Here is an 18,272-nt window from a genome sequence, read left to right on the forward strand (position 1 = left end):
ATTTAACCCAAATGGGCACCTTGAGGTATACCTCATGAGAGGGCAGTATAGATGGGATAGTGGAAGGGGTCCTGGATCTGCAGTCAGAGAATCTGGGCTTGAATGCTGTTTTTGCTGCTTACTACTCTTTTGATAAATTTGATAACATTGACCTATATGACCACCTTTTCTCAGTCTCCTCAGCATCATTTGACATTCCTGACCACCCTCTGCTCCCAGATATTCTCTCCTCTCTGGGTTTTGGGGATATTGCTCTCTTTTGGCTCTCCTCCTATCTATCTGACCACTCTGCCTCAGTCTCCTAACTGTGGATATACTCCAAAGTTCTGTCCTAGGTCTCCTTCTCTTCTGTCTCTGCACACTCTCTCAGTGATCTCATCAACCCTCATGGATCTAATTATCACTTCTATGTAGATGATTCCCAGATCTATATAAACAGCCCCGATTTCTCCCCTGAGCTCCAATCTCACATCAAGAACTGCTGATTGGAGCTTTTGAAGTGGATGTCCTGTTGACATCTCAAACTCAACACATCCTAAAAGGAGCTCCTTATCTTTCCTCTCTTCCCTCTATGCAGACAGGTTCCCAAACTCAGTCCTTCTCAGCCATTCACTCTCCTTCACCAAACATACTAATCAGCTGAAAAATCTTGCTTGTTCTACCTCCACACCATTTATCTCATCCATCCCTTTTTCGTCACTCACCCAGACACCACTCTGGCTCAGGTCCTCAGCCAGCACTATTGCAATCACTTCTAAACTGGCATGCCTGACACAAGCCTCTCTCCTCTCCAGTCTATTCTCTACACAGCAATCAAAGTGATCTTCTTAATGCACTGGTCTGACCCTACCCTGCCCCTTCTCACTAAATTTTGGTGACTCTAGAACTATTACCTATGTCACCTGTAGGATCAAATATATACTTCTCCGTATGTAGATAACAAGTGTGTATACATACACACATATATCACTTTGGACCCTCCCCACCTCCAATCACCCTGTATCTGTTCTATCTTTCTATCTTTATTTATCTATATCTATCAATACATCTATCTATCCATCTATCATCTATCTATCCATCTATCTATCCATCCATCTATCCATCCATTCAACCATCTCTCTATCTATCTATCATCTATCTATCCATATGATACAAGGTGATTGGAGGTAGGGAGGGCCCAAGGTTATACACACATACAAATGTTATCTACCTTGATTGGGGGTGGGGAACAAGAATTTATTAAGGGCCCACTATATGCCAGGCACTATGCTAAGCCCTTTACAAATATTATTTCATAAACTTCCTTGGGGTCTATTTCACTTTTGATTATCTACCTTTGTGACCTTTGGCAAGTGACTTCATCAATCTGGGCCCCATTTTCTTCTTCTGTAAGATGCGGGGGTTGGACTAGATTCTAGATCTATGATCCTATGATATTGGGAGATATGATCCTATGGTCCTATGACTGGCCCTGTGATCTTCCTCAGTGGTAGGTCTTAGCTGAGTAACTGGAACTGTGTTTGGGTTTTGTGGTAGAATGAGTCATGCATACATGTATACATGTGTCCTGGGGTTTTTGTGTATGTATGTTTGTTTGTTGTTTGCCCTCACCAATGCAAAATATACATCAAGTGTCAATAAACATTTATTAAGCTCCTACTATGTGCCAGGCACTGTGCCAAGCACTGGGAACACAAATACAAGAATAGAAAAAAACAGTCCCTGCCCTCAATGAGCTTACAAGCTAGTGGAGTAAGACAACACACAAAGAGAAGCTGAAGTGTGGGGGGAGGGAGTATGTGTTCATATGGAGAGTGAAGAAATCTTAGTCATTGAATTTTAGATCAGGAAGGGCTCCTCCAACTCGTGTAGTTGGTCCATCAGTCAACAAGAATTTATAAAGTGTTAAGTGCTGTGGATTTAAAGAAAAGCAAGAATATAGTAGCCCAACCCTACTCATACAGATAAGGAAAATGGGTCCCAGAGAAGCACAAACATTCTTCCAGGGTCACATAGCTAAGTAGTGTCAGGGCTGGGATTAAGAACCTAGGTGTCCTGATTCCCCAATCCAGACAGCATTCATTTGTTCCCTGACCTTCTGAGTTGGGGGGGAGGGGGAATTTACAAAAGTAAGGAATGAGGCTCCAGGTCCTCCCTGGGGCTGCCAGTTTAGCTGCCCTTCTTTCCTGACTCATGACTAGCTTCCAGAATTCCATACCTTGTCATATCAGGGGCGTGGGGAAGGGGAATTTGCAACTGGCAGGGTATTTGGGAGGAATTGTAAATGACTTAAGGCTTGGGGATTTTCAAAGGCAGCATCAATAGGAAAGAAATGGTTCAGTTGACCCAGGAGGAGAGAACATGTCATAGAAATGGGGGAAAAAAGGTAGGATGGGAAGATAAAGAAGAAAGAGAGAGAAAGATTGAAATAGATGGCAGGAAGTGGGAAGAAAACCTCCTGTGACTGCTGTCGAAATGCCATTTCCTTGAAATGATTTGGCAGGCAATTTCCCTAGAGTGGGCTCTCTTCTAGAATCTTGGCTTCTGCTGAGGAAGATTTTTTTTTTTTTTTTGGCGACAGAGCCTTGGTCATCTCAGTCCTCCATTTGGGAAGTAAGCAGGGATAGGCTGGAGGCTGGAGTGAGGATCAGGACCTCTTAAGAGAGCTTGGGGCCACATGCAGAGCTGTCCCCAAGGTAAAGGAAATCAAGATAATTGCCTTCAGTAGCTCTGTCTGTGTGCGTGAGCGTGTGTGTGTGTGTGTGTGTGTGTGTGTGTGTGTGTGTGTGTGTGAGAGAGAGAGAGAGACAGAGACAGAGACAGAGACAGACAGAGACAGAGACAGAGATAGAAAGGAGACACAGACAGACAAAGAGATAGAGACAGAGACAGACAGAGGCAGAGAGAAAGACAGAGAGAGACAGAGACAGAGAGATAGAGAGGGAGAGAGGGAGAGGGAAGAGAGAGAAAGAAAGAAAGAGGGAGGGAGGCTGCTATAGGCACAAGCCAGGAGGCAAGTTTGGGGCTGACTGCCTGGAAACCACAACCATCCTCAACATGTCCTCAGATGGCATGCTATCCTCTTGTAATACCTCTTCTTGTCCTCTTCAAGAGAATGTTCTTTTTAACAGGGTTTCACTGAGATAAAAATGTTAAGGAGCCTGGATGGGGAAGTGGGGATGGGTCATACAATAGGATTACCCAACACCCTTCTTAGACATAGTCCTGGCAGCAAGTCTAGCCTGAGGGAGTAAGGCCTCTTAATGAAGCAATTCCTTCCCCAGCTTCGGGAAGCTGCCGGAGCCACCCGGCCTGGGAAGGTGGCTCCCTTCCCTACGGTTCTTGTATACTTAGGTGGCACAGTGGATGGAGAGCTGACCTCGGATGCAGAAAGGCCTGAGTTCAAATCCTATCTCAGACACCTTCTAGCTAATCACTTAACCTCTCCTAGCCTCAGTTTCCTCATCTGTAACATGGGGATTGTAATAATACCTCCCTCACAAGGTTGTTGTGAGGATCAAATGAGATAAGTCAGAGTGCTAAACATGGCATCCTTCAAGACTTTTACATTTTGCTAGCTATTATTATCTCTGTGCCCACCTTCCCCCACCCCTTTTCCTCTCCATTCCTCTACTACCTCCTTCCTGTTGTCACCACGGCTCTGGCTGCTGGCACACAAAGTGTGCATGTTTAAACATGGCTGTGGTCAAAACAGTGTCTGCTGAGTTTGAGTTCTTAGGAGGATGCTAGGAGCTGTTCAGAAACCTAACCCAAAAATCAAGAAATAAATATAGCGATCACAAAGTCCTTTGTGGTCAGTTTAGCCCTGAGAGTGGTCAGCTCCCCTTACCCCAGCCAACTTTGCCTTCAGAGAAAAATACTCAGAGAATGAAAATAATTTTAGCTTCAGCCTGAGCAAAATATAATTAGGAAGGCAAATTGTCTTTGGGGATGAGGGGGAGGTTTATAAAAACAGCCCAAATCTTAATAGAAATTACTTTAGGGTTATCCATACATACATATACTAGGGTAACTAAAAATCGACTTTAAAAATTTAGACAGCTGAGGGGGGACTGAAAGCAAGAAGGGGAAAAATCCAGAATCTAAGGTCCTTACCTGGAGGGAACCAGGAGAGAAGTATGTGTTCATAGAGGAGGCAAGGGGGTGGGAGGGTGGTTCAAGGCTTAGGGACCAGAGGGAAGGAAGGAAGTGAAGAGGGACCAGAAGTCATCTAGCCAAGCAGCTACATTGGCAGACAGACATTTGATTTTCTTGGACTCTTGTTGCTCCTTTTGACTCAGACAGGGAGGGCCAAGGGAAGAACTAGAAAAGTAAGAGAATTGAATGGGGATGAAGTGGAAGGAGATGCAGGTGAGAGGGGGAGCCTTACAGATTGGGATCAGGTCATTTGAGGGCCAACTTTAGCTAAGGGGAATGACGTATAGTCAATAAAGCTGAAGCATCATTCCCTAGCAATGGCATGACTAGGGAAGCGGGGTGAAGAGCACCTAGCAGAATCACCCTGGGTACAGCCTTAGAGGGGGTGGGAGCATCAGCTCCTCCATGATGGCCTTCCTTGAATCACGCTTCCTAAGGAATTCCACCATCTACATAAATCAGCTAAAAGTTGTTGTTTGTCCTTTGTTCTCAAAGAGGACCATGCCATCGGGAAGATGATGCCATGACTTGCAAGTGAGTTGGATTTAAATGAGGGAGGCTGTGCAAAGTCACCAGCCTCACTTTCACCTCCAGAGCCAAGATACAGATCAGGATGACTGGAGATGGCCCCTCCAACCAAAAGCACCAGCTGTATCACTGTCCTGAACCAATCACTTGGCATTGGATGACCAATCTTGCCTTATGGTCTGGAAATCATCAATTCTCACCACGGGATGGGAGTGTCAGAATGGTCCTGAGGGATAATAATGACTCACATTAAGTAAAAACCTCCTATTACATGTTTACATAGTGCCTCCCTCATATAACTGTGAAGCAGGCAGTGCGAGTATTATCTGCTCCACTTTTTAGATGAGGCATGTGAGGCTCAGAGAGGCTGGTGATTTGCCCATGGTCACACAGCCAGTAAGTGTCTGAGCTGTCCCCTGGCTTCAAGTCTAACACACTTTCCCACAGAGTAAACCCAGCCAGATCTAGGACCTGTACAAGTTATAGGATGTGCTGATTTCAACTTAACCCTAGGAAAAGAATAGAATGGGCTCCTATCACCATTGGGGAGTAGAAGCCAGATGACCTCTTGTTGGGGATATTATGGACAGGATTTGTGATTTGGGTAAAAGTTGGGAGAGATGACCATTCCAATTCTAGCAGCTTGTGATACTTTACTTCCTTTCCAAGCTCTCTCTCTTTGGTTTTGTGAATCCCGGCTACTCTACTTTTGATTATAACAAGGTTGGGCAAGGGGACTCCACTGTAACTTGAGATCCGAGTCAGGACTCTAGCTAGGTGGCATCTGACCTCTGTTCTCAATCTTTGTTTCTATTATTCTGAGAAGTCAGGAACCAGGGCCTTGGAAAGGCTTCACAGCAGACTGAAATAGAAGGGTCAGAGATCTACTGGACTGAGGAACCTCCATGTAAAGGAGAAAGCGCCCAGGGAGGGAAACAGGTCATTTGTACAAAGGAAGTCTTAGCCAGCATCTATTCCTCAGTGTGAATACATCAACATCCTCTGTATCATAGATAACAGGCCCTTGGAAGTCCCAGGACAATATAATCTCTCTCCTTCCACCCACACACCCGCTCTACCCTTTACCCTGCCATGTTGGACACAAAGTCCTAAAGTGCCAGACAATAAAATCCAACAAACAATAGAAGAGAAACTTGGCCAATGGCCTATGTACAGAGTGGGTCACGAGAGAAAGAAGAGTCTGGACACTGCCAGGACCTTGTCATAACACCTTTGGAAAATCTCCAGCCCTCTTTTGGACTTCACAGCCTCCACTTCCTCATCTATAAAATGAAGGCCAATATTTAAGGTCCCTTCCTGCTCCAACTTTCCATGATCCCTCACTTCAAATTAAAGATGTTCTCCCCTTGAAGGGTCAGGAAGAATATTGGAGTCAAGAAAAGTTCTCAGAGAGTACTGAGTACTAGGACAAGGAAGGTGAGGAGCTCCATTCCAGACCTACTTTCTGCCCCAAGATAGTACCTCCAAGTTCTCACCTCTAGTAAAGAGGGGACATTCTCTAAGAAGCTTCCCCAACTAGGTTTTGAGAAGCCCTTGCATATAACTCCCTCATAATCTTCAGTCAACTGGAAATAGAAAACCTTTTCAGGCCTCCCCAGGCATGATTCATCCAGATTCTACCCCTTCTTCCCCATTCACCTCTACTACTTTTTTCCCCCATTCTCTTTGGAGGAAGAATTTGGAGGAAGAAGCTATGAGAACTCGTGAATTCATGCTGAGCACAGAACTCTGCAGAATCCAACCCGAAAATTATTTATTGTGTAAGATTGGACCCTTTGGCTTTGCTGGCCATGGTCAGCTTAGAAGGACCTTGCCCTTGGCCCCAGGGCCTTCCCCCTTTCACTCCTTTCTAAATCTTACTGATCTCTGAACCCAGGTTCCACAAATGCCCAAAGGCACCCTGGTCTCAGAGATCTGTCACAGCTGACCACTAACAACTTTCTTTAGCTTCTTTTGGCTGATATTACTGCAAGAGGATGCCCACTTCAAGCACTCACTTATTCTTTTCTTTCTTATCACTGCTGCTATGCGTATTAGACCACAGAAGTATATTTACTAGATAACTAGAAGCAGGTAAAACAGTGAAGGCGGAGTCTCTAGACCTAGAGTCAAGTCGATTGCCTGTTCTAACATTCAGTCACTGTGGGACCTCAAGCCAATGATTTTACCTCCCTTTTTATATCTGTAAAACAGGAATAACACTCTGCACAACCAACCTCGTAGGACTGATAGGAGAAAGTGCTTTGCATACTTTAAAGCATTGTAGAGGTGTCAGTCATTAGGCTTTGTTTAGAAAAGGAAGAAGAATAGGCAGAAATAACAAAAATAGTATTGCTAGGTAAATAAGAGTTAAATCTTATGAAAGATTTCTCCTCAGACTAACGGGTGTGCCTAGTTAGTGCTTTTCAGCTAATTTCATTTTTAAATAAATTCCCCCGCTCGATTGTTTCCTATGAATTTCTCTAGTGCTGGAGCCCACATCCCAGTCTGATACTTCCTTGTGGTTTTTTCTCCTTACTCATCCCCTCTCCCAAACAAATATTGGTAGAGATCAATCTCTTTACACACACACACATACACATGGAACATAAGCTTGGTATTCTTCCAGATTTCCTCATCTAGTCTTCAATTCCAGGCTCACTCTCCATCAGGAAGCTTACTAATTGTTGACAGGTCCACCCTTTTGGAGTTCTACTCACATTTACATATAATGGGGAGGAAGATTCTTCTGATTAATTCATTTCCTACCAGCCCAGTTGATGAAACCACAGAATATGAGATAAAGAACAGAGACAATGATGTGCTAATTCTCTAATGACTGTCATCCCACATTCCAGCAGTATATCTCTATTTTTCTCAGAGGAGTCAGTCTCCAAGGTCAGCAGGTTCTCTTGCTTATGAACCCTTCAGTCGATGGATCACACTGCAGTATGCCGTCCCTATGTCATTCACATTGAATGAGGATGAGGTCAGACAACAGCTCGTGGAACTGAAAACAAGGCTAGAAAGATCCTTAATAAAAATCACTATTTTTCTGTTTTGTCTGTCTTGAAGATGTTGGGGCAGGAGGTTAAGGCTTAGGACTCCCTGTTACTACTTCCTAGAGTTCTCATCTCCCTCACATTTAAGGAATAGAGAGGTCCAGACAGATGAGTAAAAAAAGAGTTTATATATTTATAAATGCCAAATAAATATCAGAGGCTGATCTGCCTCCCAAGCAGAGCTGCCTCCTTCCCCCCACCCCCATTGGCTCTTGGACCTAGAGGCAGCATGTGTCCAGCTTACCCCACCTCAGGCCTAGCCAACTAGGAGTAGCTGTTGGTCTGGGCTACAAGGGCCTCCCTACCCCTTCCAAGCAGAGCATATCTGTCCAGCTCGTTAGAAGTACCCCACCCCCCCATATGTCTGATGGGCCCACGTGTGCAGATGAGTTTTGGGGAAGGTAAAGGGCAGGGTGCCAGGCTGAACGGGAGAAGGTGGTCCTGCCAAGTGATACACAGTACCACAGCTTCTTGGTCTGCTTGCTGCCTTTGAGATTCTGTAGGATGTTGTTGAACCATATCATGCCCGTAGGGGTCAGGTAAAAGGCACTGTGATTGCATTTACAAAGTCATCGTAGTTGGCAGGGGTCAGGTGGATCAGGAGGTGGTGGATGTACTGCATGTATGCCTGCTGGCATCATTGGACCAACTGCTGGAAAGCTTGGGTGTGTAAGTGGGTGTATACATGAGCAGTGTCTCCATAATGATCTCCTATAGCATAAATGAGCTCAACACCCCCTTGGCTGCCCCTATACTGGTATGTGTTAAGATATGAAAGGGAGTGCAAAGATATGTCCATCTTCTGTTACTCTTTTACAAGATTGAAAGTTCTCTAATCCAAACTGATGGAATTCAAGGACAGCTAGCCATTGGATGGCCAAGGATCAGCCACCTTCCTGGTGACCCTTTAAAAAGCATGGCACACTTTCTAAGGAGTCCATTGAGAGTCTAGGCAAGAAACAGTTCTGAGAAATGTGAGCTCTTTGAACTGAGAACTGAACACCTAGCCCTTGAGATTTCTCTTCCTCTATCCCTCAACCATTAGCCGTAGGGATTTTCAACAGAACTACTCACCCAGTAGGAAGACACCACACCTAACAGGGAGCAGGTCCAGTCAAGGCAAGAGACTAGAGGGGCTACTTCAGTTCAGAAAGTGTTAATTCTTGTCTGTCAAGAGTTAGGCTTCAGAGAAGAAGACGCCCAGATAAGCAACCTGCCCTTTAGAGATGCTGCACTGGGAGGGGCCACCATTAGAATACTATAAAAAGACAAAAGACATTGGGGCCTTGAAGTGCTAGAGGTGTGGGTTGACTTGTCCATGTATTCCCTAAATTTTCACCTTTCTACTAGCATACCCTCTGTGGGTACTCACGCTTCCCATTGATGAGGCAATCATACTATTTTATTTTGGTAAATCTCTTTGCTTTAAGATAATTGTATCAATTGGCTGATTATTGAAGGTAAATGCACCACTTGGGGCTCACAAGCTACATAGTTTTAAGAGTATGGACCCATAGAGTACCTCAAACCTGAGGTAGTTATCTCTTGGGGAACTGAGTCCAGGAACGAGGGTACTCCAGAGGGGCTGCTACATATGCATATTCACTTTTCTAACTACATATCCCTCTTCCTCTACCCAGTGGGGCATGGTGATAAATAGAACTCAAATACTATTAAAATGTTCCCATTACCTAGGAAACAGAGTAATTCAATATGTCCACTAAAAACAGCTTTTAATTATATCTAGGAATGCTCCCCAACTCTTCTCCTCTCTGCTCTTCTCCCACTCCTAGTCATTTAGGAGACTCACTCTGAGGACTCTGATGTTTTTATTCCTCCCTCCTCTTACAGGACCTCACTTGGTGGTCTCCATGAGTTCACCTAAGGCCCTGATTCAGAAAATAAGACCCCAGCAAGATTCTCTGGCTCTTCTTTATTGTCAGGTTTTAAAAATCAGTTAAAAGAATACACTTTGAGGTACCATCTTTTACTCATCAAATCAACCACATAGATAAAAAGAGAATTTAAAAGGTATACTGTTGGAGGAGTGCCATCTTTTCGTAGGGCTACCATATCAAATATAATTTTGGAGGGAGTGGTTTCAAGGGAATGAGGGACTGCCTTCTATGGCATGAAATCTCTTTCTTCTCACACAGATCAGCAACGCATCTGTAAATTATAATTATAAAGGTATTCCTGAGGCACTGAGAGGTTAAATAGCTTGATCATGGTCCTGGAGCTAGTATGGGTCAGAGGCAGGACCTGAACATGGGTCTTCATAACTCTTAGGCTAGGCCCCTATCCTCCACTTCACCCTGCCTCTCAAAATAGCTTTCTGTGAGGCCAGATACAATAAGAGTTTTAAAATTGGCCCAAGTATAATAATACTCATATAATCTAACCCACAGGACTCCTATGAGGAATGAAAATGCTTCATAAATCTTAGGGAACTATAGAAATGCAAGTTATTATTAGGATTGACTCAATGATCTCAGGATTATGACTAAATAGCAAGGAATCTATTAAAATGGAAAGCTGTACAAAAATATGCATCATGTTACACACACTTTAAAACTTACTCTTACAACTCAAAGTGGACTAGTAGATTGGGTTCCCAGTTGAGGGGCTCACTGCTTCTCCCCCCTCAGGGTCCTGGGGATAATTCTGAGGGAATAGGGCTGGTTTCTAGAAACTGGAGCTATGTTGGACTTTGAAAGGCGAGCTTAGACATCATTTAGCCTGCACTGTACTCTGTCAGCCATCGTTCCTGTTTCCTTTCTACCTGAGAATGGGATTCTATCCTGGAGACGCATTGCGCTTTGAGAGCCAGCTTTGGCCTTATCTTGCTCAGTTCTAGCCCTGTACCAAACTTCCAAGACATCTCCAACAGGGGCGACTAGGTGGTGCGGTAAGTAGAGCACCGGCCCTGGAGTCAGGAAGACCTGAGTTCAAATCTGGCCTCAGACACGCATGACTTTGGGCAAGTCACTTAACCCCAATTACCTTCCCTTCTCCCCTCCAAAAAACAAAAAACAAACAAAAACAAAAGACATCTCCAACAATGCCACCAGCCTCTTAACCCTATCCCAACTTCCAGACCCCTTTATATATGGTCTTCCTCATTTGAATTTAAGCTCCTTGAGGGCAAGAATTGTTTGGTTTGCTTTTATTTGCATCCCCAGTGCTTAGTACACTACCCACACATAGTAAATCTATCTACCTATTTATCCATCCATCCATCCATCTGTCTATCTATCATCTACATCTCTCTATTCATCTATCATCTATCTATTAATCTCTATCATCTTCCTATCTATATGTCAAATTATCAATCTTCTACTATTATTCATGAGTCCCCAATATGGTATATTACCCCAATGTCATGTACCCAGTAGGTTACTCCCCAATTCACTAATTAATATCAATTAACTTTTACCTAGGGCATTTAGTGAGAAGGTATAGCAAAGACCAAAGAACAACATCCCCCAAACCAAGGGATACACCCACATAGTCCCTGGAGAGAGTGGACTCAAAATTAAACTGATTTCTACAAAACATTCCCTGTCCCAACCTGAGGCAGGGGATGGGGTGATCATGGAAGTCCTTTTCTCGTTTCTCAGAGTCCCCCTGAAGTTCACTTCTGGCTGTGGCACAGCTGATGGCTCAGTTCCTTGCTGGACTGAGTCAAAGAAATCACTCCTCAAAGCTGGCTCCTTACCAAACTCAGCTGCCATTACTGCTATCGGCAGTCTCTGCTACCAATTCCATTTGCTGGACCTCCAATGGCTCTTCCCATCTTTTGAAGCTCACAATGTTATAATCTGATCTGTCGCATTTCCAGATACTCATTCACCTAAGATCAAGAAAGAATAGATACACAAAAGTCGATATAAACAGAATGCTAAATGCATTCATGGACGCATGGCAACAAGGTCAGGGAGAGGGACTGATGCCCCTTCCCCTTCCAGAGTTCTTCTTGCTACAGTTCTTCCTTCTCTTTCAAAATCTACCAAAGAGAAGAGAAAATTCCTTGCTTGAACCCTTTGTTTGCACACTTAATCCTGTCTCAGCAATAAATTAAAAGACTTTTCACCACCAAGAAGCAGTCAGAGGATATATACTCTTGCCCAAAAGTGAGGGGAAGGGTCTCTCCATTATACATACCCAGATATGTTCACCAAGCCTTGCCACCAATCAGTGCACACATTACCTGCCCCTCTTATTAAAAATTTTGCTAACCTTGGCAAATAAGCTAAGGTGCATTTTTAACATGTTGTCTATACTGTTATCTAGAACAGTTTCCTGGGGTCTTAAAGAAGCATAAGCATTCTCTTCTTACTAGTTTCCTCACCCTGGCATAGATTATACATAGTTACACATGTATAAGTAGAAATCATATTTTCTCTACTACAGAGCTGGGCAGATCCAATAAATAACATTTTACAGCATTTATCAGAGGCTACTGCTTGTTTAGTGCTTAACAACATGCTCCAACATTCCTTCCCCAAGTCAAAGGTAAAGAAAAGACAAAGAATATCAAGCTTCTTATCTCAAAAGGAAACCTGATCCCTTCAGAGCTTCCCAGGTCATGTAAGGCTCTTCCTGCAGAGATTTAGGACATGGGGTTGATTGGTTGTCATCCCCTCACCCTCAGGTGAAAATCCAACTGATTTGGCTTGATGCCTATGCAGCAACACTGGGGTACCAAGAGCCACAGGGTTGAAGGGTAAAATTGGGGTGCCTCTTTTTCACTAAGGGCCTACATGTACAAACTGGGTTTAATTCTATAAAATTCTTTTGAATCTCTGCAACTATTTAGAACACTCATTTTTTTTTTCTCTAGGGATCTCTGTGATACATAGGGAATTCAACTGGAAGTCCAGCTAAAATTTTTAGCTGTCCCTTTCTACACATGCCACACCTTTGAAATTGTCTTGGATCGTTGTACAGATTAGAGTAACTAATTTTTTCACAAATGATTATTATTACAATATTACTATTAACATGTACAATGTTCTGATTCTGCTGACTTCATTTTGCATCAGTTTATATAAGTATTTCCAGATTTTTCTGAAACCATTCTCCTTGTCATTTCTTATGGCTCAACAGTATTCTATCATCTTCGTATACCACAACTTGTTTATCCGTTCCCCCGTTGATTGACATCTCTCAATATCCAAATCTTTGCCACCACAAAAAGATCTGCTGTAAATATTTTAGTATACATTTTCTTTTTTCTTCAATATCTTTGAGATAGAGATCTTGTAGTGGTGTTGCTGGGTCAAAGAGAGTTTTACAGTCCTTTGGGCATAGTTCCAAACTGCTCTCCAGAATAGTTGGATCAGTTCACAACTTTATCAACAGCACATAAATGTACCAACTTTTCCACATTCCCTCTGGCACATGTAATTTTCCTTTCTTTTCATGTTAGTCAATCTAATAGATGTGAGGCAGTAACTCAGAATTGTTTTAATTTGCATTACTCTAGTAATTTAGAGAATTTTTTCACATGACTATTGGTAGCACTGATTTCTTCTTCTGAAAACTGCCTGTTCATGCCTCTTATTTTTATAAATTTGGTTCCATTTCCCACATATTTCAGAGATGAGGCCTTTGTCAGAAAAATGTTCTACAAAAATATCTTCCAGTTTCCTGCTTTCCTTGTAATTTTGGCAACATTGGTTTTGTTTGTACAAAACCTTTTTTAATTTCTTGTTATCAAAATTATCCATTTTACCTTCAGTGATGCTCTCTGTCTCTGATTTGATCATAAACTCTCCCCTTATCCATAAATCTGACAGGTAAGATTTTCCATGCTCACCTAACTTGCTTATGGTATCACCCTTTACATATAAATCATGTGCCCATTTTTACCTTATCTTAGCATATTTTGCGATATATTAATCTATACCGAGTTTCTGCCAGACTGCTTTCCATTTTTCTCAGCAATTTTTGTCAAATAGTGAAGTCTTGCCCCCAAAGCTTGGATCTTTGGGTTTATTAAACACAAGATCACAATGGTTTGTTATTACTGTATATTATATACCTAATCAGTTCCACTGATCTACTACTCTATTTCTTAACCAGTATTTTGTTGATTACTTATTTATAATATAGTTTGAAATGGTACTGCTAGGCCACCTTCCTTCACATTTTTTCCAATTGATCCTCTTGATATTCTTGACCTTTTGTACTTCTAGATGAATTTTATTATTCTTTTTTTTTCTAGCTCTATTAAATAATTTTTTGGTAATTTGGCTGTATTGTGCTAAAAAGTAAATTAATTTAGGTTGAATTATCATTTTCATTATGTTGGCTGGGCTTACCCATGGACAATGAATATTTCCCCAGTTGCTTAGATCTGTTTTTATTAGTGTGAAAAGTGTTTTGTAATTGTATTCATATAGTTCCTGTGTGTGTCTTGGAAGGTGGACTCTCAAGCATTTTATACTGTCTGTAGGGATTTTAAATGGAATTTCTCTCTCTATCTCTTTCCACTTGGTTTTGTTAGTAATATATGGAAATACTTGTAATTTATGTGGGTCTATTTTAAATCCTGCAACTTTCCTAAAGTTGTTAATTGTTTAACTAAGTTTTTTTTAGTTGATTCACTAAGTTTCTCTAGGTACACCATCATATCATCTGCAAAGAGTGATTTTTTTTGGTTACCTATTCTTATTCTTTCAATTTCTTTTTCTTGTCTTATGGTCATAGCTAGCATTTCTAGTACAATATTGAATGACAATGGTGATAGCAGACATCCTTGCTTCACTCCCCCCTCCCACCCCAATCTTATTGGGAAGTGTTCTAGTTTATCCCCATTATAGATAATGCTTGCTAATGGTAGAATTCTACTTATATAGATACTACTTATCATTTTAAGGAAAGAGCCATTTATTCCCATGCTTTCTTGTGTTGTTTTTTTTAAAAATAAGAATGGGTGTTGTATTTTGTCAAAAGTTTTTTCTGCATCTATTGATATAATCATATGATTTTTGTTTGTTTTGTAATTGATATGGTCAATTAAGTTTACAGTTTTCCTAATATTGAATTCAAACTGGCATAAATCCCAACCGGTCATAGTGTATGATCTTTGTGATATACTGCTATAGTTTCTTTGCTAGTATTTTATTTAAAATTTTGGTATCAATATTCATTAGGGAAATTGGTCTATAGTTTTCTATCTCTGTTTTTGCTCTCCCTGGTTTAGGTATCAAAGCTATATTTGCGTTTGTATTAAAATTGTATCTTGTTCTGGTCCCTCTGACAACCACCCTTCCCTTTCTAGGCAGTAAAGTAAGCTTATAAGTAGCCAGTATAAAGATGCAATAGCAGGAAATAAGATTGCAAAGGGAACCTGGAAGTCATATACAAACCGTTACAAAGATCACATGAGAATAATTTACAAATTATATCATATATTAACCAAAATTCACATACTAGTAATATGTTATGAATTAGCTAAAGTCATCTATGTGTTGCTTGTCAAGGTTTCTGGTCCTATGTTATGTAAATTCCAGACAAAATCTAGACCGCCACAGCTGCAGATCAGTAGAACATCAAAAAGGTGCTGATAATTTTGTGATGTAATTTTGAAGTTTTACTTGTAACTTTGAGATGATATGGATATGTTAGTGAACTAACTCCAAGGTGGCACAGATAGGAGTTGGTCTGTTCCCATCCCCCTCACAAAAAAAGAACCCTAGAAAAATGAGACCTCAAACTTCTGCTGCTCAGGACTCTTCCAACTCCATTGGGTTGATGTAGCCTAGTACTCCCAACTCTAATCCATGGTACTGTGAATGATGTTTTCTGCCTTCCCTCCCCCCATCTTCTTCCCCATGCTGCCTACCTTACTTCATCATTTTATCCCCTGTTCCCACATCTCCATGTGCCTCTGTATCCCTCTCCACTTTTTGTCACTTGTCTCTGTGATTTATTAAAGCATGATCACAGCCCTGTTTTCCCAATGCCAGTCGTGGTCTTTCATAATAAGTACCCATAGAACTGGGTGTGCCTGCCCTCATTTCATAGTTTCATAAATTAATTATCAGTTCAGTGTTATAGAAAAAATTTGGTAGGCCTCCTTCTCTGCCTGTTTTCCCAAGTAGTTTATATAGTATTGGAATTAATTATTCTTTATGTTTGGTAGAATTTACTTGTAAATCCATCTGGTCCTGGGGATTTTTTTCTAAGGGAGCTCATTTTTCTTGTTTATTTTCTTTTAAAGATATGTTTATTTAAGCATTCTATTTTCTGTGCTGTTGATCTAGGCAATTTATATTTTTGTAACTATTCATCCATTTCACTTGGATTGTCAGTTTTATTGGCATATAATTGGGCAAAATACCTCCTAATAATTGCTTTAATTTCATCTTCATTGGTAGTAAATATAACCTTTTCGATTTTGATGCTGACAATATTTTTTCTTCTTTGCTTTTTAAAATAAAATTAACCAATGCTTTATATATTTTATTTTATTTTTAATAAAACCAACTCTGGGGGGTGGAGCCAAGATGGCGGCTGGTAAGCAGGAACTAGTGTGAGCTCCGTACCGAGTCCCTCCAAAAACCTATAAAAAATGGCTCTGAACCAATTCTAGAATGGCAGAACCCACAAAACAGCAGAGGGAAGCAGGGCTCCAGCCCAGGACAGCCTGGATGGTCTCTGGGTGAGGTCTATCCCACACGGAGCTGGGAGCTGGGAGCTGGGAGCTGGGAGCTGGGAATGGAGTGGAGCAGAACCCAGCCTGAATGGCGTGGACCATCCAGACCAGAAGCCAGGCAGGGGGGGGCCCTAGCGCCCTGAATCAGTGAGCTGCGGCAGTTACTAGACTCCTTAACCCACAAACACCAAAGACTGCGGAGAAGGTTAGTGGGAAAAGCTGCGGGAGTAGAAGGAGTTCGCAGTTCGGCTTCCAGCCCTGGGGGCAGCGGAGGTGGGGCAGCTACAGCTGTTGTTACTTCCGGCTCCAGGCCCACCTGGTGGGAGGAATTAAGTGGCGGATCAGAGCAGGAGTGCACAGCCTGCCGAAGATCTAAGCCCAGTCCGGGTTGGGGGTTGGAGAAGAAGCAGTGCTGGTGTGGCAGAGCTGGCACCTCCCCCCCAAACGTGGAACATAGAACTCTCTAGTCTACAAGCAGTCATACCCCACTGAAAAACTCAAAGGTCAAGTTAGTTGGCTGGGAATATGGCCAGGCAGCGAAAATGCACCGAGATTCAGTCTCAGACTTTGGATTCTTTCTTTGGTGACAAAGAAGACCAAAACATACAGCCTAAAGAAGTCAACAAAGTGCAAGAGCCTACACCAACAGCCTCCAAGAAAAACATGAAATGGTCCCAGGCCATGGAAGAGCTCAAAAAGGATTTGGAAAAGCAAGTTAGAGAAGTAGAGGAAAAATTGGGAAGAGAAATGAGAAGGATGTGAGAAAACCATGAAAAACAAGTCAATGACTTGCTAAAGGAGACCCAAAAAAATACTGAAAAATACACTGAAGAAAACAACACCTTAAAAAACAGACTAACTCAAATGGCAAAAGAGCTCCAAAAAGCCAATGAGGAGAAGAATGCCTTGAAAGGTAGAATTAGCCAAATGGAAAAGGAGGTCCAAAAGACCACTGAAGAAAATACTACTTTAAAAATTAGATTGGAACAAGTGGAAACTAGTGACTTTATGAGAAATCAAGATATTATAAAACAGAACCAAAGGAATGAAAAAATGGAAGACAATGTGAAATATCTCCTTGGAAAAACCACTGACCTGGAAAATAGATCCAGGAGAGATAATTTAAAAATTATTGGACTACCTGAAAGCCATGATCAAAAAAAGAGCCTAAATATCATCTTTCAAGAAATTATTAAGGAGAACTGCCCTGATATTCTAGAGCCACAGGGCAAAATAGAAATTGAAAGAATCCATCGATCGCCTCCTCAAATAGATCCCAAAAAGAAATCTCCCAGGAATATTGTCGCCAAGTTCCAGAGCTCCCAGATCAAGGAGAAAATACTGCAAGCAGCCAGAAAGAAACAATTTGAGTATTGTGGAAACCCAATCAGAATAACCCAAGATCTGGCAGCCTCTACATTAAGAGATCGAAGGGCTTGGAATACGATATTCCAGAGGTCAATGGTGCTAGGATTAAAACCTAGAATCACCTACCCAGCAAAACTGAGTATCATGCTCCAAGGCAAAATATGGACTTTCAATAAAATAGAGGACTTTCAAGCTTTCTCAGTGAAAAGACCAGAACTGAATAGAAAATTTGACTTTCAAACACAAGAATCAAGAGAAGCATGAAAAGGTAATCAAGAAAAAGAACAAGAAAAAGAAATTGCAAGGGACTTACTAAAGGTGAACTGTTTTGTTGACATTCCTACATGGAAAGATGATGTGTATGATTCATGAGACCTCAGTATTAGGGTAGCTGAAGGGAATATGTATACATATATGTTTATGTATATATATGGGTGAATGTGTATGTATGTATATATCTATGTGTGTATGTGTATATACATATATATATA

Source organism: Trichosurus vulpecula, chromosome 7 (assembly GCF_011100635.1).
Source record: "Trichosurus vulpecula isolate mTriVul1 chromosome 7, mTriVul1.pri, whole genome shotgun sequence".
NCBI classification, from domain to species: Eukaryota; Metazoa; Chordata; class Mammalia; order Diprotodontia; family Phalangeridae; genus Trichosurus; species Trichosurus vulpecula.